The sequence below is a fragment of the Corapipo altera genome, unplaced genomic scaffold, assembly GCF_003945725.1.
Source record: "Corapipo altera isolate COAL_440 unplaced genomic scaffold, ASM394572v1 1, whole genome shotgun sequence".
In the NCBI taxonomy this organism is placed as follows: domain Eukaryota; kingdom Metazoa; phylum Chordata; class Aves; order Passeriformes; family Pipridae; genus Corapipo; species Corapipo altera.
The window spans coordinates 32,304,871-32,329,115 of NW_020884873.1; the positions used below are offsets into that span (position 1 = coordinate 32,304,871).

General features: G+C 36.9%; 1 protein-coding gene across 3 annotated transcripts in view; it reads right to left on the bottom strand.

Annotated features, from left to right (window-relative positions):
- FRS2 (fibroblast growth factor receptor substrate 2) overlaps positions 1-24,245 on the bottom strand; it is a 53,003-nt gene that overhangs the window by 21,178 nt on the left and 7,580 nt on the right. The window contains exon 1 of one of the 3 annotated variants that reach the window (XM_027655140.1): positions 8,858-8,938. The exons of the other annotated variants lie outside the window; for them this stretch is intronic. The gene's annotated coding sequence lies outside the window, so the exon portion shown is untranslated. Of the gene's footprint in view, positions 1-8,857; positions 8,939-24,245 lie in introns of those variants that run through there. 3 annotated transcript variants of the gene reach the window in all.

The window sequence follows — 24,245 nt, forward strand, 5'->3', positions numbered from 1 at the left end:
AGTTCAAAGAACTACATAGAAATACTCTACATGGTACGTAGTTAAACTTTGTGATCCACAATGTCTTGTGGGAATGAGTTCCAAAAATTTACAGGCTCAAAAAGCAATTGGACAAATGCAAACTCCCTGAAGAGCTTTTAAAGTCAAGGATGTCACATCTGGCTCAAAAAGTCTCTAAGATGCAGATACTTCCAAGTGTCTTAAAGACTGATCATAAAATGTTTCTTTTTATTATTCCCTTCCCTATATATTTACTATTTGCTGTCAGAATTTACTGTTTACTGTCAGAAACAGGATGCTGGACAGGAAGCTGATACTTCAAGAGTGATTCAATAAAGCCATTCTAGTTAATGTAAATGGATGACATCAATTCAGCATAAATTTTTGAGTGCACTGCCATAAGACACCAAAAAAGAAATAACTAACAACTTAACTTGAAACTAAACCTCAGATTTCACAAAGGTACACAAAAAAAACTTATTGAACTGCTTGATATATACTTTTTGCATATAGCTGTATTTAGGACCTACCCCTCTGCAACATGCACAGGCTCTGGTTCTATGTTTGCCCTACCCAATCTAGCTGGTATTATTTAACTATGATTTTTGTCAGGTTAGATTTTTGCTTGCTGCTGTACCAAGCCAGCTCAGCAGAGTCTAGCCAGTGCCAGAGCAGCTGGGGACAGAATCACAGCCTTAGTCACCTCAGCCCAGCTTTCAGAAAAAGGAGCCCCTTCACTATGACTGAGATTTAAAGTTTACCAAATTCCCTGCTAAAATCTTCAGGACACGAGAAAGCCTGACCCACCTACTCTGGTGGAATCTTACAGGTAGTCATTAGAAAAATAATAAAATAATAATAAAATTAAAAATTTTCACAGGCAACATACCCTATTGCAGGTATGTTTGCATTAGTCTTTACCTAGCAAAGTTTTAAAGCTTTCACACGGTTTGGTTACCTAAAGCAGACTAGCCTGTTTCAGTTCCCTAAGAATGACTCAAACAATCTAAGTAGAGTTCTTGATGATAAAAAAAAAAAGTGCACAATTTTTTATTTTTTCTTTCACAATTTTACAGCAGTTAACTTTTTTAAATGTAAAGCAGTAACAAAATTCTCCAATCATCTGCTTCCAATTACAAGTTGGCTATTTACTTTGTTTGGGATGTTCTTAAATCTTCCCAGATTGCAAAATATTTACCAAAAATTAAACATATAAGGAGAAGTAGACATTTTCACAATTACAACTCTAAAACTTAATCTCTTCAGTTATGTCCACACTGTTAAATTTAGGAGCTGTGATTTGCCATTCAAGAAGCATCAGTGGTGGTTGGGTGCAGTCATGCAAGGACAGGGAAGAGGACGGAGTGCAGTTTCTGCTTCTCCCTAACACATTTATTACTGCACTGCAAAGTAAAAATCCCAGGCAAGACAAATCTGCATAAATTGGGAATTATATCCTCTATTTAAAAATTCACCCCAACCAATGCCAAAATTTGCATTACCTTTACCAACCCAAAATCTTATGACAGCAGCTGAAGCTTGCATACTCGATTGCTTTGAACACTTGCAACTCCATTCAGCTTGTTTTGTTTTTCTGATTTCCCTGTGATCAGCCACACAGCATAGAACCTGTCCCTCCCTGAGGCTCATTCCAGTATATCTTTCTGCTCTTTTAAAGTCCTACAATTGGAAATACTTGAAAACACAGCCAAATCCCTGCAGATACATTATAACTAAATTTCTCAAGAGTTTTTGAGCACTTGTTGATGTCAATGATTCTTCTACAGGGAATAATTTCACCTGGAGACTGTTACCTCAGAGATTAAATAGAAACAGTATAAATCTGAACATTTCAGGTTATACATAGATGATTTCTAACTAACTCATTACACTCTCTGCTCATTAACTGGAGCTGCCATTGCAGCAAAGCAGCTTTAATCTTTCCACACAAAAAGTTGGGATGAAAGTGGAAGACAGCAAACAGACAAATAAGAGAAACCAACCCACCAGGTAAGAAAAATGTTACTGAGTAAAATAATGACTGTTATTGGCATGTTATTCCTTCCAGAGGAAAGGTGAAGGAGGCAGAAATGGTACTGCAACCAGTCCTTTGACTTTTGCTGGTAGCCAAATACTGCCCATTTCATAACTAGCTAACACAACGGATTAAATGGATAACCTATTTATCTGATGTGGCATATCCTGCATCTTCAGAGTCATGATGTAATCCACAGTGGCAAATTCTATAGGATTTAAGAATTCTGGTATCCTACTTAGGACTTAAAATAACCCATACTTTGACCTTCTGTTTATTTTGGCTAGCACATCTGGACTGCCACAAAGCCAAGTTCTTTCAATTGGAAAACAAAACTTAGGTTTCTGGAACACGGGACTCCCACGTACCAGACCTCACACACACAGCAGAGATGCAGCATCAAAATAAAGCATTTGTCCTGAACTAGTAATTTTAAAGTCTGGTCAGATCCAAGAGCCTTATTTCCCCAACAGTCACAAAAAGGACTTCCTTGCTTTATAATTTCTCAAGGGGGAAAAAAAAAATCTGTAAATCAGCAAAGACTTTAATGTTCGGAGACAGAACAGACCTAAGAGGTGCCAAAGCCAGAATGTCCTCCTGTGGAAACACAGGGGTTTAAAGGGATATCAGCATTGAGCAGAAAAGGAAGAAACCCATGAGAGATACAGCAAAAGGGGCATGAAATTGTCTCCTTGCCTGCCCATGCCTGCCACTGTCACCCAAATCAACTCATTTTCTTTCAGGTGTCCTGGAAGGCCCTTGCCTTGCACAAACAATGACGTAACAACAATTCACCCCGAAAAAGCGAATGTGTTTTGGGAAGAAGGCATTTTAATAATAAAGCAAACTCAACTAAGGTCAGACATAGTCCTTGCCCTACATCTGCTTCACAACAGTTACTAAGAAAATTAATACTGAAGGTCCAAAGTACTAGAAGGATGAAAAAGCAGCAGTACTAGCAGACCATAACAGAGTTAAAAGCTACAACGAAGGAGATCCAAGAAGAAACTAAACATGCTGAGAAAGAGTTTGGTGCCTCTGGCTGCAATTATGGAAAACAAACTATGAATGGTAGAGGTGAAGTTGCAGAACCTAGTTTATAACTTTGCTCATGCTAACAGGTGGAGTTTTACCTCAAGAATTTTAGTAAATGAGCATGTTGTCAGACTTATGATTACAATACAGTAATAAATGTACATTCCTTTTGTCTCTTTAGCCCTCTCTAAAGTAAAAAAAAACAAAAAACCACACAAAAACAAAATTGGCAAAGCCCAAGTTAAACTGTAAAGCCTTCTCGCTCCAATGAAAACAAAATTATTGCAACCACACACAAGCTTCAGCACACAAGCTTGCCGTTTCGGCACATTGCCCTCAGAACCCTCTTTGAACACGCAGTGAGAGGCTGATGCAGGATTATACCAAGAACTTGCACTCTCAGCAGCATTCCTTTGCTAGTACCTTCTGCTGCTGCCAACTGCCTGCTCCTCAAACTCACAAGAGGCTTTCTTTTTTTTCTCTTACTCCTGATTTTTAACACTCAGATCACCTCACAACTCAATCTGGTTTGCTGTATATGTTTGATATTTGGAATCAAAATTAACAGCAACTTCTTATTTCTTCCCCTCACCCCACCCTGCTTTAGTGCCACCTAAAAATATTCAATACCATTAAATAAAAATAAAATAAAATAAAACATAAAAAAAGGCAAATTAGGAGCCTTGCTGTTTGTTTAAATTCAGGACTACCAACTGATCTTGAAGAGTCATTATGCAAAACTTTGAAATTATATGCTACTATTAATTCTCTACAGTTTAAAAACAATTTATGTAACGCTGATCCTACACCTCTCCACTTTGCTCTAGCATGACATTCTAAGAACTGCATTCCCTTATCCTGAGGTGTGGTACCCCATATTTTGGCCTATCCTAATAGGATATAAAGGGTAATCACACATTTCATTCAGGTACTAGATTGGCAACAACTGTTCTATTCAACAGGTGCACACACACACATATACCTATACAGCACTAAATGGAGTTTCAAATTTTCACCTCAGTGCATTTCAAAGACTCCAGGTCTTTAATAAACACGCATCTTGAACAGGAGTGCAAAAGCTGTTTGCTCCACCATCCCCATTAACCCTTCTGAGGATGTGGGACATCGTTCCTTGCTCTACTCTCTAATTGCTCTCCAAAAGACGATCCTCTTAGTCTGAACTTCCAGAGAAACAAGACTTACATTTTACTTGGTATCATTTTTAAAACAACTTACACACATGCAAATATTTTTCAATTTCTTAGTAAAACAATTTCCCCAGATCCACACAACCATATTGTTTTCTGTGAATGTCTGCCAGATTAACTACATCCTTTTAAAAGAAACAGCCGGAACATCAAACTCCAAACCACAACATTAGGTTAAACAAGCAAGCACTACTAAATTATTTTATTCCTGGAAATTCTGAATCTCTTTTAAAATGTCCTCTAAGGAATAGCATACACAGAAAACATCACTTTTACACAACAACAGACCAGCAGAAATGGGACTGAAGTTTTAAGAGCAGTGCTATGGAAAAGCTTTTTGGATACAGGATCAAGGAGAAAGGAAAGAAGATGAGAAAATAAAGTGGAAGGCTACAATAATTAAGTCAAGTAATGGGGTCAAAGAAGAAGAGAGAGCTTAATTCTTGAAAAGGAAGCCTGGCTTGAAATTGTTTAAACAGTGAGTCAGCTCTCCAATATTTAACCACAAATGCCTACTAAAACTTGAGGCCCACAGGTCTTGCCAAGTTTTCAAAGCCAGCAAAGTGCCAAATTTTGTAATTAAGTAAATGGCATTGAGTTTATATTTTGTAATATTTTAATCTCTGAAACATTGCTCACTCAAACATTTTAGAAGAGGTTAACTTCTGCTTTTATATTTTTGACATATTTAGCACACAGCCTTCTAATACACTAATAGAAACAATGCTGGAAAGCCTACAGGGTCTTTCTTACTGAAATGTTAAGCAGATTCAGTAAGATGTTATCCAAACTAAGACCATGACACTTTGTTTTATAAAAATAAATAAATACAGTATGTATATAATTTCAGTATGTATTCTCAATATGTGCCCTTCTTCATCCATCCATTGGTTCCTCTTCCACTATCAGCAAATTCTTAGCACTTGGATACAAGGAACCTGGCCTTACCTGAACATCAAGCTTTTATATATGGCTTTTGTTTCTCAGAAAACTGATATTTACATCCAGTATCTCATTAAACCTGCATTCTTTAAAAAATAATTTGCCTTCTCTATTTACCATTTTTCGATTTTCTGCATAGAACTCTTTCCATGACTTTTGAAACTCATGATTTTCTTAGTTCTGTTTACATGCCTCCTCATGTGTTCCTTGTACATTTTTTTCTTCCCACTTTAAGTAGAAACTCGAATAATCATTTAACCTTATCTACCCTGTAGCCCCAACTTGTTGTATAAAAGGGAAAGATTAACAACCGCTAGTTACATCTCTAAATCAAAACTATGTAGATCATTCAGTGAAGTAAAATCCACAATCTTAGGGTATCTTTTGTCACCACTGAACTGCATCTGCCAAAAACCAAGTTTAGGTTAATTTTTTTTTCTTTGTATTTGCAAGGAAGAAGAGCATTAGAACATTTACTTAATGCAGCTGATTTGCTAAATCATGGTAACTTGTCTGCATAGATGTCTGTCTGCGCTTTGGGTTACACCAACTCATAAAAATTCTGACTATTAGGATCTGTGTATTTCTACTGAAGATGGAAGTTACCAAAAACTAGTTTGATCTATCTGTACAATGGAGAGCAAAGTTTCATTTACCAAAAAAGTCTTTATTCATAGTCCTTTACAATTAACACAGCTAAAAGGTCTGCTTCCTTGTATTATATTTCCATTTTTTTAGAAAAGCTCCTTTCAGGGTCTTATAAAATGTGTCCTTCTTGATCACTTCTGAAACACTACAGAAATTTCTGTAATAGCCTAGATCTCTCAATACAGAGCCCTACAAAGCTTTATTTTATTAGATGACTTACACCACATTAGACAACTGCTGTTCAATGTTAACATCAGGCAGCTTTTTCTTTTAGCAAAGAATAAACACACCTTTCTCTAGAAACCATAATGAATTGTCCACTTTGTATAACTCTCTTCCTAGTACTTTAAAGAGCTGTAAAAGTAGTATTAGAAGAACATATATAAATGGAAACGTGGGTGTTAGTGTGTGCATGTGTATATCAGTGTCTACACAGCAGAACAAGGAGCAAAACAAAGATTAAAGCTTAGTTTGTCCTGATAAGGAAGAGCACCATTCCCACAACACCCATCCCAGCAGTAAGGCCTGTTCTCTGATCAGAACACATGCCACTGGAAGAGCCTGCAGCCTAACATAAGGACAGCACTGAGGTTGCATCATACTGTACATATTGCTCCTTTTCCTGTTGGTGGATATTCAAAACAGAGTATTGACACATATTTAAAACATACTGAATAAATGAGTACAACAGACAATTAACAGTTGCTCCTCCTGAGATTGAAATGGTGGGGGTGAGGGGGGGGGAATCTGATTTTAAGTTTTCTTTTTGTAAGACTTAACTCTTTGCAAGACATTACTGAAAGCTTATTCTTCGGGCATTTTACTATTTCAAATTTTTAGTTTGAAAGACTGTTTGTACAGTGAAGATGTCCTTCGGAAAATAATTTCTGTGCAAGGTTTTCAGGATTAAACATGTGTCACATGACATTTAAAAGTACTGGTACCCTTCAACTTCACAGAAAAATCATACTAACCTTATTGAACTGAAATTATCCCTTATTATCTTTTTGGATTCTCATTTTGATAACACATGCATGTTTTCTAATCAACAACTATGACATCTGAATACATGCAGCACATGCTCTCACACAGCAATCATTTCCGAGATCTCAGTTCATTAGTACATATGAAGACTCTGAATGAGCAAGAATGACACAACTCAGCTTAAAAAAAAATCCTAAATGAAAGGCCTAAGAAGTGCACTGAACTTTCCTGGTGCAGGGACAGTAGCCTTAAGTTTCAGCTCCAGACAAACCTCACGCACCTCCTCTTCTCCTTGATTATGAAGAATTCCCAGCACTGCACACTGTCAAATAGCACCTGAAACACTGTACCCCTCAAAACCTCCATATAGATGTTTTGTTTCTCTACAAACTGCATTCAGTGGTAATCTCTAAATATGAGTTCACAATGGCCATATGTTTCTGTATTATTTTGTGAGTGAATGTGCTGCAAACTTCTGCAACCTCAAGATACTAATGAGGTTGATGCAGTTTAAAATACCACACTAAAACTCCAAACATTTTTGCATATGGAAGACAAGCTGATTTGTTTTATAGCTAGCACGAACAAGCTTGTCTTTGCCTGTCCATTTTGTTAGCACCTGATGGCTATATTGAATGCCTACTTTCTCTCATAAAGTATTAATTCTAAAGACTGCTGAAGATGTCAAAACTTTCCTACCATTACAAGCCATGACTATGTCAAAGCAGCACCCATTCGAAATGAAGCGTGAAAACAGGTTTGGTAACTGTCAACTGCTATTATAAAGTGTGAGACACTTTACAGCCATACTAAAACTCCATATTTGCTACAAATATTAAAAATTCTAAGGCATCCTTAGTCTTTGAAAATGGTATCAATTCCAAAGCAGGGTCTTGTCTTTATTTGGGACTAAAGCCTCCAAAATTTACCCTCCACGGATACACCATTTGCTTTTTTTTATATACCAGCATGTGTATTCCTATAGTATACTACATTAATTCTTCAGATTTATTTCATACTCTCTTTCATCAATAACACTACCAAAGCAGATCACACTCTCAATACTCTGTGCCAGCTGTGCTATATAATGGATGGTGAAGTAGTACCACTTGGTAGAGTACATTAGCTTATAAGGTACAAACAGTAGCTCTTCTGTTATATTTTTTATTATTAAACTTCAAAAAGGCCTTGGAAACAAGAAACCAAAACAAATGCACTAATGATGCTCTGAAAGCCCTGCAGACCTCCATGTGAGTTGCCAACCGAAGTATTCTTGACATTAACTGTTTTATTGGCTAAAGCAGACAAGTTGTCTCATTTATGAAGAGTCCCTATTCATAAGTCAGCCACTGCAACTCCTAAAACAGCTTTCCTTGAACTGTAGTCCACAAGCTCAAGGCTCATTTCACCCTCTGTCTGGGGTTACACAAAAATTCTGGTATCCAGCCTTTCCTTTTTCTTTTCTCCAAATATGCCTACTAATTTGGACTGTGAGGGGAACTTGAGATAAGGGTGGTATTATTATCCTAGGACAAGAATGGATCCATAAGTGTGAAAGATTGGAATGCTGGTGACTCAGACAATCAATGTGCAAGCTGACCACATGCAAAGTAACCACTCAGGTGCTAAAGGCATTCACACCTGCCACCTCAGGCTACAAGCTGGGTGTTGAACAAGAAAGGAGAGAGGCAAATTCCTGCTAGTCTGGATAGTGTTTCTTTGTTTTTACACAAATGACTCAGCTGTGGTAACTGCCCTCCGGGGAAGCATCAGGACAATTTGCACACAGGCTGAAGTTATTAATCTCTGATGTTGGCCATAATGGATCCACCTGTGCTGACATAACTGGTAGCTGTAACATCTTAGAAGATGTCAAAGACTCACAAAATATCCCGTGATCCAGTATTACATCATCCAGTGCAGAACCTCCCACCCCAGAAAAGGTACTGCGGGCATTCCCACATAGCCTAAGCCCAATAAAAGACCACACTTGGACTTCACCCACCATGGGGTTTCTTCCCTCACCACACAGGACCTTCCTCATCACACACGGCTTCCACCACCTCCTCGATGGGTGCAGACTGCAACCACCACTTCAACCAAGGAACATAGAAATTGCAACAACCAAGTCTCGTTGCTGGATCCAGAGAGTGTCTTTCGGGTCCTTCCAGTTGCCTGCTCTGGCTGCCTGTACCAGTATCACAGCCTCACTCCAGCATCTGCTGGTATCAAATCCCAGCTTTCCACCGTTTCCTGCCAGCACTGACTCTCCAACCATTCCTGCCAGGTTTTCCAGGTGTGGGGGAAGAGAACCACATGGAGGGGTGGCCACCTTGTCTCTGTCCTGTGGTCACATGTGTTTTTTCCAGGTGGGGTAGGCCAGCCACCATCTCTTATTTGGTCCTTGGGAAGTTTCTCCTCATCACTTGGTTTAACTCAGTTTTATCAGTATTGTTATTAGCATTTCTTCTTGGTAAAGAGTTATTTTTCCATTTATATCCAGGTGTACTTGGTCTCTCTCTCTTGGAGAAACTAAGGGTATTGAATCTGAGGGAGAAGACTTCTGCCTGAGGTCACCACCCCTGCAAATTGTCTCAAACTGAGACACCTTCCCATCTCTCCTACTCTCCCCTGCAGTTCAAGCAGCACTTTGCAGGAGGCAATGGAGAACTGCAAGGGTGCCAGGAGAGCAGAGGGGAGAGGTGATTGACTAAACCAGGCAGGGGTAATGCAGCAGCAGTGTGGAGGGACAGGCGGGCAGTGCATACAACAGGAGCAGAAGGGCAGCAGGGCTGATTAGAAATATATGCAGCTCCCTTTCAGGAGGTCACACTCCTGGTGTTTGGAGGCTACACAATGACAAAAGTCAGACCTACAGCGATGGGCTTTCGGCCGCTCCGGGCCGCAGGTGAGCTCTGGCTTCCATCAGTCTCCACAGTGAGCTGCCTCAAGGAGCAAGGCCAGTAGAAAATATATATTTGGAAGGTTACATTTCAACCAGTTTAGCTTCCTGAGCTGCCTTTCTGCTGCCCTAATTGAGAGAGATGGCACAATGAGGAGAAGGCAGGGATGTGCAGGAGGGAGCAGGACTGCTGGCTGCATGCTTGGCTCAGATGGGAGTTCAAGCCATACCCAGATCACAGCTTCCTTAGGTCAACCTGACCAGAGATAAACTGACTTATCTTCCTCCTCCATCTGTCTCTATCTAAATGTATGTAAAATACAATTTGTTGCAACTGAGAAATAAAATACAAACAAAAACTAATAAGAAAATTCCATACCCACCAGAATTTTGGCTATCTCAGGTTTCACTTTCTAAAAATGGTTCTTCAGTTACCCATTATTTCCAAACATCAGTATGCCACTCCTAATAGATCTGGGTTAAAAATAATCATTCTTTTCTTTGCTCAGCTATTTTTTAATCTGGACCAGCTTCCTGATCAGGTTCATCACATGAACACCTGAACCAAGTAAGGGAGTGGCACTGTTTTTATACCAACAGCACCAAAAAGAGAAATGGTCTTTGCAACTATGCCCACAGTAGTTACTCTTTTTAGTAGTTACTCTGCAACTTAACTGTTGCAGTTAAATAATCAGTCACACCTTACTATCAAAGAAAAATCACTGAAAACCTGAAAAAAAAGGACAGATTTGGGCAGGTTCTTTTTAACAAAATCATTTTAAAAGTTATGATTCTGACCCATCCATGGGGCTTGCAGCTTAATTTTAAAGCAGTTACAACAAGCAAAATGCATACCACCTCAATACAACAGCAATTTTCAAGGAGGGAACAGATAATTTATTACATAGTTCAATCAGCCAATTTGCTGCTTCAGAGTATTAGAAATCTACCCAAAAAAGATACAAAACCCAATCATTTGTAAATGATTGGGGGGGGTCAAAACTCTGCCATCCCTAGCAAACCAGCGCCATTTAAACTTTAGAAACACGACACGTAACATGATTTGGCACAAAACCCATTTAAACAACAAGCCCATAAAGCTTGCTGGCACTTACTTAGTCAAGAATGGAAAGAAAACAAAAATCTGTTCTAATTCGCTCAATTCCAAGAACTAAATTTGTATTTTAAATTTAGTATTCATACACGATTCAGGATCTTAAACTAGACTTCAAGTACAGATGACTGCAAGTTGAAAAAACAATTGCAATAGATAACTGACTGACTGAGCCCTTTTACTCTCTAGGAGAAAACTCAAAGCAGTAAAATATCTAATATACTGATTTCCTTTGTCATGTTACTCTACTCCAGCTTTTCAGTATTTCTGCTGTGAACTACACATTTTAACAGGTTTTTTTGAAGTAAGGGAAATTGCTTGTTACCACTGTTAATATTCAAACTCCTATAAAGTAGTTACAAGATCTTCTCACTTCCTACAACACAATTCAGTGGCTCAGGAAAACTCAGAGAAATTATATATAAAAATTCTAAATCACCTAACTGGAATCAGCATTGTCCACAGAGAGGACTGTTTTTTACTAGTTGTCATAAAAAAAATATAGCTATTTAAAAGTAATTTCTTCTGGACACCATGCCATCCGAGACCTCTGTGTTTTATTCTGTGAAGAATGGTTTTTGAGGTGCTCTCTTCTATATGAGAGATGTGGAATACTGCCAAATACCAGAGTTGTTTTATCCTAAGCAAGTAAATTCTAGGTTTAGAAGTTCAAGTGGTAAATATTTACACTGAAAAAGTCATTGGTCAAATGGAAAAAAAAAATTTACACTTCAAGATGAGATAACTTGATAGAACCTTTGAGAATTAAAAAAAAAAGCTTTTAAAAACCATTAAGTGCAAAAACCACCAAATAATTAAGCATAGAATAAACACATGGCAATTAATGTCTGTAATAAGCTGACAAGAATACTGGTGGAGCTTTGATGTCTTGAAGAGCTTCAAAATCAAGGTCAGAAAACTTTCTGGTAGAAAGTTAACTGCTTGCAATAAATGGGTGAGACGTAGTATCTTATCAGAACACAAAGGAATCAGGCTAGGTTCATCCATGCTAGCCTTAAGCAACTTACGACTAAGAATAAACAACACCCTTCTACAATATTTGAAGATTCTCAAAAGCAGTTTCAGAATAAAAACTCCCTTTGAACTTGGTGTTAAAATATATTGCTGACAAGGACTACATTTTAGCATATCACCACATTACATACAAGACTGACATAAATTACAGAAGTGATTATTGAGTATCTTAAAAAACAAAACCATGGAAATAACACCAATGAACAGAAATGGTTTGAAAGTATGTGGATCTTTGGATGGAAAAATCAAAATGTTTGCTATGTAATGAAGCTACAAAGTCTGAACTGTAAACTTTAAGGTTTCATTAATGTAACTGGTACTTTCAATCCAGAACCTTTGATAATGACTTTCACCTATTCAATAAAGGAGAAAAACCTCACTGTACTGTTTAAGAGGAGGTTTTCCAGAAGCACACAGTTCAGAAACAATTTTATATGCCAACTGATTTGTAAAGCATGATTACCAAACACAGTGTTCCTTCCTTTTCTGTCTACCTTAATTACTTTTTCCCATCTTTCTTAGAGTGTTCCATCTCCCACCACAGAGACCTCTGCTGAGAGATACCCTGAAAATATCAACTGACCCTTTTGTACCAATTTTGGGTTAAGTTAATCAGTAGAGTGATCAGTAACAATCACCTCACTGGCAATTATTCTGTCCAGTGGAGACAGCCAATCAGACAAAGCCAGACAAGTACCCCTGGGGTCAGGACCAGAGGCAGGTAAGGCCATGACCTTTGGTTTCCAGGACCCTGGGAAGAATCTCTGTACAGCTCACTGACTGTGTTTCCTATGTTGGCAATGTTTTCTTTCTGTTACAGTCACCACCTCACTTCCTTGCATCACACCTCATCTCAGTTATCTGCCTCTTATTCCGTTTTCTTTGTTCAGCTCATTCCAAGCTCATATCCAGGAACATGCTACCACCATTGCTGTCAAACTACAGTCACTTAAGTAGTATCCTTTTTTTTTTTTTGCATGCCTATCTTATCCATTTAAACTACAATCTATAAAGAACAGTTGATAATACATGCCCTAATATTTATACTGCAGGTACCACAAGAGATGTAATTTCAGCTGACCATTACACACACTGTAACAGACATGAAAACTCTTAAGTCCAGCCACAATTCCTTGGCAGGAATACCTCTACCAGTCTAAACTAGTATCCCCATTTTTGGGCACAGTTATCTTGCTGCTTTTGTCTGTTCCTGTGCAATGAAAATATTCTCTGTCCAAGAACTGGCAATTAGCAGACTTATTTCAGCAATGTCAAAACACTGTTATGCTTATCATACAATTGAAGTGCCTTGCACCTCACCCTTAATTCAAGTACAAGTTGTGAAGGTTTTTTATGTGCATTTTTACACTTACAAAGGTATTACTTGGTATTGTACTGCTTATAACCCTTCAAACCCTAAACTGTAAAGGCACCAAATATACATCTGATGGGTACAGGCCTGGAAAGGGGAACAGGTACAGTGTGTCAGTCAACATGACTTAGACAAAGCTTCCTAAGAAAGTCCAGCTATACTTTACTTACAATCAGCACAGTGCTGACAAATCCACTTTTTTATTTTTACGTTTAAAACTTTTCTCTGCAACAGTTCAAGAGACAAGGAAAGAAAAAATAACGGTGGAAGACTTCAAAATAAAGACATCCTCAAGACATGCTGTACCAGAAGCAGTTTACTTTTTCTACTGAATCTGTATTCCTAAGAGTTAACACAACTAGCAAGTCCAAAGGTCCATATATAGGACCCTTAATCATGTGAGATTAAAATATCTTCTGTAACTGTTCTTAGAGCTTTGCTCATACAAAGGCAAATGAAGTACCTGGTCGAAAAGCCTCTCACCATTCCCTTACCGAAAAGTCTCTCACCATTCCCTTACCGTCTGAAGACTATGCAAAAGGGAAAGTTTGTGTGGCAAAGAAAGAAGATGGGTCAAGAGAACATGTATCTATCAAGCATTTCAAAAAACTTACTGCATGGCAAATGAAGTTGAACACTAATCACTATGGATTACACTGTAAATAACCACTGAGACCTTTAATGAATAAACAGTCATTAGGATGATAAGACTTATTTCTACCAAATGCACAAAAATTCTCATCAATCTGCCCAAGTGGCCCAACAAACTTGTAATTTTGGATAGTGGCATGTATACACATTGACAAGTATGCTTGACTCGTTCAAAGAACTTTGCTCATTTGCATTGAAACTCCCATTACTTACCTAGTCCCAAAAAAACCAGAATTATCCAAGTTAACTGTCTCTAATGCAAAAAGTTCAATCTTTACCAAAGCTACACAATAAACTGGCAGAAGGACATGATCATTTGTACCCATTGGCGTGATAATACAGACACAGAGAGTTCATGAGCATGTAGTTTCTCTTTTCCAAAGCTTTACTACATACTAGAACCTGCAGTTTCCCAGTGTGACTGGTTTTAAGCAGGACAGATTTGACATGTGGTCTCACCACACACAAATTCAGCATTTGCTCCACTAACTCTGAAATAGGTTGTTGGTCTTCACTTCATAAAAAGGAATAGCCTCTCTCTTTGAACTTTCCAGAAACTCCAAGGCACCAAGTGCCTGCTTGTGCCTCCATCTCACAGCTGCTATTGCTGGCTATGCTAGTTAGATAAATCCTCCTACCTGCAAAAATAAACAGAGATTCTCAAAAAGTTGTACCAGATCTGTGAGAACTAACACAAAGATTATCATTTCACAATGACTTAACAAACAGTCCCTTCAAACTACCACTAAAAACAGCCAAACAAATTAACAATAGCACAGGCATGTGTATCATACTCTGTGCACGTTTTCCCATAGAAATTTACATATATACACAATAAAAACCATTAAAGAATGCCATTAAAATGTAAATGTATTTTCCAAGTTATTCCCTAAAAGCCACATCTTCTATTATCAGAAACTAACACTTTCAAATTCAAAATACTGAAGTATTTTGTTCTTGCTTAGTCTATCCAGAAAAAGACACTAGTATGAAATGACAAATAGATGCTGTTAATAATATCTAATTAACATCACCAGCTTCCTACTGATTCAGTGCAACTCCAGAAACCTGGGGTTTCTGTTGTCTTCATGCAATGGGGATAGATAACAATGTTTCTTTGAAGAACAGAGAAAAGAAGTCCTGCGAACAGCTGTCTAAGAACACCCCTCACAATCAGTAAAGCTAGAAGTTAACATTAAGAATTTCAGTTTCATGTTGTAATCTTCCCATCATTCTGAATTTAACAGTGAGGAGAAATCCCAAATAATTTTGCATTTTAATTTAATCTGCATGTCAAAGGAACACTACTAATCTAGGCAGAATGTAACCAAAAGCTCAATTACTTTGTAGGTAGCAAAAAGTATTTATAGTGAAAAGGAAATACTAAGATTAAAAGAAAATGGCACTTTTTCCACTCTTATAAGCAGATGCTCATGTTAATAAGGGCCATGTTTTATGTCAAAGATTAATGTTACTACAGGCAGACAGCCTTCAAAACAGTTGGAACTGTGAAAGCTCTTTTAACCTTAGACTCAAGATTAAAGCTAAACTTTCAAAAGTTTTGAGTTTCTCTTACACATTTTTTTTAAAAAACACATGACATTAATTGCGTCCAAGTAGCCATATTTAGGTACATGTGATCCAGGAATGAATGGGGAGAAGAATGTGAAAAAAATCCCATATACAGAAGAAATTCAGTTTTATTCTATTCATATATAATTTTCATTATGAGAAGTATCTGTGTACTTCAACCAGAGCATCTGATATTAGCTACATAAAGGGAGTAACTAAGATGACTGTGCATCTTTAAAAAAAAAAAAACACCAAAACACTGAATATTGGTAAGCAAAATAGTTGTGTAACTCACTAAGGATTAAATATTGGGCTACTCCATAAACTTTTAAACTGCCAACTCCTGCTTGCTTCCCCCAAAGAAAGCCCAAACTAAAATAATTTCTTACTACTGTTGTGAAATCACAGAGAAGTGCAAATGACTCACTACTAATATTTACATACCTGTTCCCACTCAATTTGTTCTTCTTTATAGCTCAAAAATGTAAAAAAATAAATAATTCTTTAAAATTTTTAAATTTTCTCTACTAGAATTGTGTCTGTTAGAATTGACATAATAGGAGTTAAAGATAACAAACCCCCCACCTTTTTCAAAACCAAGCCTGTGTTTCCGAGATAATACAAATTCAACTTATAAAAAGGACATATTGTTTCCTCCCATGTATAGAAAATCGGTGCATGGTTATAGAGCAGTGTGAAGTTTTCCTTTTGTAAATTAAAGAGTCACTGTGAGGTGGGACATTTTAAATTAACTGCTTTTCTTCCTCAAAATCCTACTTTGTGTTATCTTCAGCTGATCTAAAGGTGACTGCAGGTGAAAGACATGGTCTTTCCTGCCCTGCCTATGTTCTAATTAGCCAGACAAGCTTCAATCCAAACTACTGCACTGATCTTGCAGATCCGACGACCACACTATGACTTGTGCCAACAAAAGGAAGGCTGGATCATGACACCTATGGAGAAATCTTACTCTTCTTTTTTTGCAGTAGGTCATACTTCAACCATTTTAAAGTGGTCATAAATACAGCTTCATTATAATATAAGAAGATACTACAAAAATCTGCTAAAATAAATCACCTGTGTGTCACTTCTACAGAACCCTACAGAATACCTAAGGGAAAAGAAACCAGTCTGTAGCTTCTGAAAACTTTCTTTCAACATACTTCATGCAAAGCTAAGTTCATCTAAAGCTATAGTTATGTGTGAAAAGTGTAATTTCAAGAAAATAATGAAATCTGTTTAAAAGCTGGGAAAAGAATTACATACATACGAAGCACAGTATTTCAGTTGCAACATCAAGAATAATATTGATAAGGCTTATTAAATCTACACTTATTCAAGCAGCTTGTTAGTACTCTACAACTTCTACCAGCGTTATTTCTAACTTCCATTTACCCTGCAGTGTGTCAAAAATTCTGCACAAATACAGCTTCAAAAGTTTCTAAATGTTTAGGAACAGAATTAGTGACCATTTGACCAGTAGAGATTTTGTTTTTTAAAGAAGTCCATTTAATTTTGAATTTTCTTTAAAATAAGAACACAGAACTTCACTTCAGTGTGCAAATTAAAATTAAGCTCCTGACAGTTAAGCTATTACCGCTGACTGGTGGAAGTAATTTGTATTATTTTTCAAAAAATCAATTACAGATATCAAAACCCTTACACAGTCCACCTCAAGCATTATCCAACTCAGTATTAAATTACATAAACATAGTATGAAAGCTTTAGAAGTTTGTGATTTGCTCAACACGACCACTAAAGTGTTCAGCAACGATAGCTACAAATGGCAAGATTTGTGTCCTTCCCTCTGCAAAAGATCAATAGCATAAAATTAATTGAGAACATAAACTTTAAGCCTTAATATTAAGTAGCACATTTCAGATCTGATTCCTGATGGCAGTGCAAGATAAGTGACTTACTTTAACTTTAAACTTACTACTGTCCTAGTTTACTGAATATTATGTTTTAAAAACTTACTACGCTACTTAGTATTTCAAGTTAAAAGGATATCTTTGAAATGATAACTACATATTGTCTGAAAATATTTTGGCGCTGGCACAGAATTTGCAAAGAATAGCCCAAGCTTTAACATAATTATTCTTTTACAAGAATTGTGGTTTGAGAAAACACAACGACTTCATAAATATAATAATCACTAAGCATAATCGCCTTTGGCAATAATGTTCCAAAGCAAGTTTGGATATCCAAGATAAACCATGACTCCTATTCTTTCTCTCTGTAGTTCTGCAGCTAAAATAAAACTCAAAAGCAAATGAAAATGGTGTGTCTCGCACAGTACAAGTAAACAAAATACAAGTTTCTGTCAAAGCAACACATTACATCTACCAATAATTGAATTAGTCACAAAGAGTACGTTACAGAAATTGCAATCCAGCAACAAAATCTGCAAAAGTTTCATTATTTTCTAGAACAGAAACAGAAAGAAACTAAAGAAAGTTTAGATGCAGTTACAGAAGCAGTGTGAAATAATCATTATGCTACTTACAGTGCACTTTATCCCAGACATGCTATCCACTTACTGCAACCCCTCCGTATACACTGGAAGACACCCAAAAGCACAGAAACACTTATCCATGCCTAACAATTCTGGGGGTATTTTGAAAGTAATTTAGAACTAAGAAACATGATAATTAGCTAATGTTAATACAGTAAAACAACGTAATTCAAATTCTATATGTAATAGGCAATATTAGGATAAAGTAAGTCAAAATTCAAAATATTCCCAAAAATCAATCTTCTTGCTCTTTCTTTATCAGTTCCCACTCAATTCCCTATGTTCATCCACTGCCTTATCTTATGTTGCCCAGCTCCTAAACTTCTGTTTAACTCCACCAACCTCTAGGCTGCTCAACTATGTGAAACACTGCATTTCCACAGGTCCAGTTCTACATCAGAATTGGATGTATTCTCTCTTATAGCTGATCATTAAAATAAGCAACTTATTAGTGTGTTTCTAAACATACGTGCTTTGATACTGCTGTACAACTCCAAGTAAATTATTTAACTCCAAACATTCAAAATATTATTAACCCAACATCCCTATGCTCCTTCATAAATTTCAACCCACTTATATAGACTATCTGAATATGCAGATCAATTTCTGTACATTACTCCCTAAATTACAGTAGAAGAAAATTGTTGGGTTTAGTTAAGAGGTCAATACTGCTTAACAAGTATTCTGGAAAATAATCAGAGAAGCAATAAAACCATGAGAAGTGCATCTGCTGATGTTACTTTCCTTGGGAAGAAGAAAGGACTTTCAACTGACCTATATTTAGTCAACCTATATATATCTATAACATCACAAGTGAGAGGGAAGCGAACTGTAGTGCAGAAGGGAAAACAAGCAGTTAGAAAACTTAAATAATACATGATAGAACCACAGCAACATTATATTCATCCCTTGCTTCTGCTGTGCCAGCAACTAAAAGCCTGTGGTATGCTGCAAGAAGGGCTGCTGTCAAATTCTGAAACCTGCCTAGTGCTGCAGCCTAAAACTAATTCTATTGCAGAAGAGACAGCAACTTCTGCAGGCAGCCCTATCACACCAGCCTACTTCAAACAGGATCATGAGCATGTTAACTTTGCCCATTCTCGCAGCCCCACACAGCAGCAACGTGAATCACTTATCCCCAGTGGTATAATTTTTACATTTTTCAATCTAAATTGCATTAATTCTTGGCTGCTGAGGCAATACATTTTTGTCTATTATATTCACTGAGCTATGGCCAAACCGGATAAAACAAATTTGTATAGGTACGCTAATTTTAGTTCATTTTATTCGCAACCCTAGACTTGTATTTCAAAGACAACACTCCCTTATTCTTTCTAGTTTTACATGCTATGTAGTAACAAAATTTCCTACAACTCCCCACCTCAAAACAGTCCATTCATACCGAAAGGTAATCAGTGATGTGACTTAACTGAAATTGTGTTTGGTATTGGAATTAATTCATAGAAAGTCTTCACAATGAATGCAAACTAAGATCTCTCACAATCACAGTCAGCCCACAATATTTACTATTCGAACTACTACGTAAAACACTTCACTGTTCACCACTGCTAGACTTTATTATTCCATCACACAGTCACTCTTCTTTGATACTTCCTTGTTTGGTTTGAAGTCAAGAACATAGACAGTTTTCTGAAGCTACATTTCCCTGGTATAACACACTTGAGAAATAATATTTGACACAGAAAAAATTTAAAGTCTAACTCCTTTAAAGCCTCACTAATACATGTATGATAGGACACTTGATAAGCATCCAGTACACCCTCCTTAATGCACTGCTCACTTCAGAAGTCAGCACTAGCGTCAATCAAATAGTACAACTGCAACCAGTCATTTTATAACCAAAGCAGTTTGACATATCACACAACAACTGATTAATATCACTCTACTTACTAACATAAAGTATCCCACAGTAGTCATCAGAGTACACTACTTATCATTAGGTACTTCAGTCTGTCCTCAACACCTCAGCTGAACCAGTTTCCTTCTCTTCAGGTATCTTCCTACTCCAAACATCCTCCTACTCCAAACTACAAAGAAATCATCCTTCCTAAGGAGAGCTTCTAACCAGTAAATTCCAAACTGACCAGCATATGCTTAAGTTGAACCTTATTCTTCCCACATGTGTCACTAAATTTTGTCACCTCTAGTTCAATGAGAAGCCAAAACACTAAGCAATATCTTACATGAATCAGGATCTAAATAAATAAAGAGCTGCTCAAAACTGTGCTGCAATTTACTTACCAATAGATAAAAGTATAGGAAGCTATCAGAGGTGAGATGTGAACATAAAACTCCTTGCCAAATGATTTTTTACACGCTTGTACCTGTGAACCATAACACTTAAATATTTCAGCCTTGACACCAACACTCACAGCTTGCCTTAGGCTGAGCCCCAGCATAAATCAGAGGTGCTTATGTCCTTGGGAAGGGCAAAACAGGTTAGGGGACAGGTTTAAGTATAAATAAGCATTATGGATTTATTTTACATGAAGAATTTTAACATGAAGAATTCATAGAAAAATGCTAAACTGATATAGTACTGGTATAATCAAACATTCAGAAAGGTAGTTTTAATTTCAGACTACTGACAATGTTAAACAAGTTTTTACTTTGATAGGAAACTGTTTTAAAACCATACAATTTACCATTATTTACATCCATTTAACAAATAAAATTCTATATTACAGCTGACATAAGAGATACAAACTCTTCAAGAAGAGTAAATTTAAATTTAGCAGATATACATGAAGTTGTGCTCTATGGGACTAGTTCAGAATAAAGAACTCTGAGGCAGAAAGAAAGATTTATTAAACAAATGTATTTGCACTTATGGACTGAAGTCATAGTAAAAGAAAACACATTTGTGAAGGTCAGATGATCCACATAACACTGTAGGCAGAGAAAATCCAAGACAAATAACTTGAACTTTAGAATTTGAAGGGAACTTTGTTGCCCTTTACTGGTAGAAATATTTCAAGACCCTAAGTGGTCAGAAGTATCTTAAAATAACAGTCATAATGTACACTTACACCCAGAGAGTCCTACAGAAACTAGAAGCTTATCTAAGTTTCTGGTATATGTTGTACCTCTGAGACAAAACACACATTCTTCTAGAACTAAAGAGCCACAGGACAACATGGAAATGCTCTGCCCACCTCTGTTATCAGAAGCAGTTCTGGAACTTAGGGAGCGAGGATGTAAGCACTGTATAAGAAAGGTTTACCCACCTACCCCTCTACCCAAAAAAAGGAGGAGGGAAGAAAATATGAAAAACTAAAATAGTCTGTCTGAGGTCTGTGTAGCACCTTCCCTTTTTCCGTTCCTGTACACATTCTTTTCTAGTCCAGCAATTTTTAGGAATGGAGCACTCTCTGCAGTTGCAGGACTGATCAACTGGTATGAATCAGTCAGGATTTCTCTAAATATAGGCACAACACTGTTGTTATATTAATACTAAACAAATACCACAAAGTTTAGAAAACAATTTATTGGATCATACTGTATTTAATATTAGCTTGTTCATTACTGTTTCAGATCTAAAAAGTCTGAACTAAATGCCTTTTAATAAATAAGATTACCATAATGGTATCCTTCCTAGCAAAACTGCAAATGCAGAGGAAGCTCTCTCAGGAACTGAATACCATCACCTAAAACTTGTACAGCAAATGAAGAAAGAGGCAGCTATCAGAAAAATAAGAAAGCAGGCATTCACGTTCACACAGAGCATCCAAACATTTGCCAAGTAAATGTTTTTAGGAACCTTAGAGGGCAATTATTTAAGAATTTAAGACTATCTCCAGTCTAGCTGCACAGATACTGTATAGGCAGGCAGACAGATACTACATAGACATCCAGTTTCCTTTAGCATTAATATGGGTACACTTGAGAGAACTAACACTAACTACCACTGCCCTACTCCTTTTACATTTATGGCAATACAGACTGATGAGTAACACATACACTGCATTCTCAATTTCAAGGCATGAAAGTCTACTCAGTAGATTTTAAGAGAAGGAAGCACAAGGCAGCTGCCATGATGCAGGAGAGATTCACGATGACTTAACTATACTATCCTAAAACACTTCTAAGACAGGTACAGCAATCTATATGTTAAAACTTCTTATTTTAGCAATTATTTCTGGTTTACTTCTCCACTGTATTACCAGCCAAAAACATTCACATAATAAGGAGCCACAAAAGTTTAACTTTCTCCAAAATACCCCCCCCCCAAAAATCACAAACAAAATCCAAAACACAAGCCACAAAAACCTTGTGACCCAAAGTTTCACGAGACACAAAAAGAATTATTTGAGTCACTTGGCTTTCCTTATTAAGAAAAAAATATTACCTCTGTTAATATTAGCTTATTTCTGCAATAAGTCAAGCATAGGACATGGCACTTACTTTGACTGCCAGTTTAAATTCAATTTGTATATAATTTCAATAAAAGTTTCAGATTGCATCTTATTTGCCTCACCAAAGAAACCTGCCAAGTGCAGAAAAAAATATTTACTAACTGAAATCACACAGGATAATAAAAATCCACAAAATCTGACAGGGTACTCACACAATAGCCTTTAAAGCACACTACTGGTGCTCTTTACAATGTATAGTCACCAGAAAAGTGAACCAGATTTCAAAGATATACAGCAACGTACATTTCACAGATATCTATAAGAAAAGATGCAAAAGTAACAAGCATCCCTGTCAGCTTGGTTAGATAAAAATGTAATTCATCTGTATAAGCAAAGAGACAACAGGATACTCTAATACCCAAGAAGAGAAGTTAGAGGTGCAATAATTTTCTCTTGTAGTAGTATTAACACATGTGACATACAGTTATTCTCAAAAGTTTTGTAAATCAAAGTGAAGGATATGACATGAAGCATAAGTAAAGGCAGGGGGAGGGGAGGGAGAAATAAAGACTGATTTGAGCACCAAAAGTAGCAAGGAAAAAGAAGACTATGATGCAGAAATATGCAATGTGGGTCTTTGAATTTAAAGACAATACTCTAGCTTCAGCTTGATGAGGAAACTAGCACTCAGAGTAGTGAAATGTTGTACCAGCTCTATTTTGAACAGATTCCAGAGATAAGAATATCAGGAGAAGAGGGAGAAGGTACTTGTAGTACTCCAAGTGACAGATACAGAAGCTTCATTTGCAAAGACAGAAGAAGAAAATGTGGTCTTGAAAATGTTGTTTGGACAAGGAAGAAGGAGCACAAGAATAAAACATGACCATGGACTCAAGGAGAAGAGGAAAAAGAGAGGGCTACTCCCAAAAACAACTGCTCTTCCTGGGTGAGATTATACCACTATCAGCAGTATCCCAAATGGCAAGTAAATGAGTTAAGTTTGAGAAGGAAGATAATGAGCTCTGAAACATTCAAAATTATTATATTAATAAGAAACACTGCAAGGGTTGAATGAATGCACATAAAGAGCCATAAAACTGTAGAAAGAAATGCAGTAATATAAATAAAGGAGATAGCATGCAAGATTCCTATGAATGCTACACCCCTTGGGATTAGTGGGAAGAGGGTACAAAAGAGGGAAGAGGCTTGCAGCAAGCAGTACCATAAAGGCAGAAGAGGTCAAGTTTGTGACAGCCAGGCAAGTTTCCCTACATCATATGTCTTCTTATTCCCACAAAACTAAAGCAGCTTAGCTATATGTTTTACAAAAAGCCCAACTACACTTTGAAAATCTAAATAATTTTTGATTGTATTATTGTACCACCTGAACAGATGCACAGTAACAGCTACTTTAAATTACAGTTATTGTTGTGATTTAAAAGCAAGAGCTTATTTTATTTAAACTAAAATTTGTGTTCTAACTACATGCTTCAATCAGTGTTTGAATTACAAAAAAATATAGACAGCTAGAAAGAAAGTAGCATTACACCCCTCTACTTGTAATGGTTGCCCGAAAAGGCTAAACCTGTTAAGTGACATCAAGGGGGAAAAAAAAGTCCCCTTGTGTTACAGTAAGATTTTCTTAAAAGAAAAACAACAACTGTGCTTTAAAGGAGTAATTCAAAGAGGTTAAAAGAGAAAAACAAACAAAAAACCCAAACTACAACAAATGCTTATACGTCAGAAGAATCTTAACATACTTCCATGAAGAAGTAGCCCTCCCTGTGTTTGCTTGGTATCTTAATTTGCCTTTGGTTTCAAAACCCTGGGCTTGCCAAGAGCTATTCCTCTCAAAA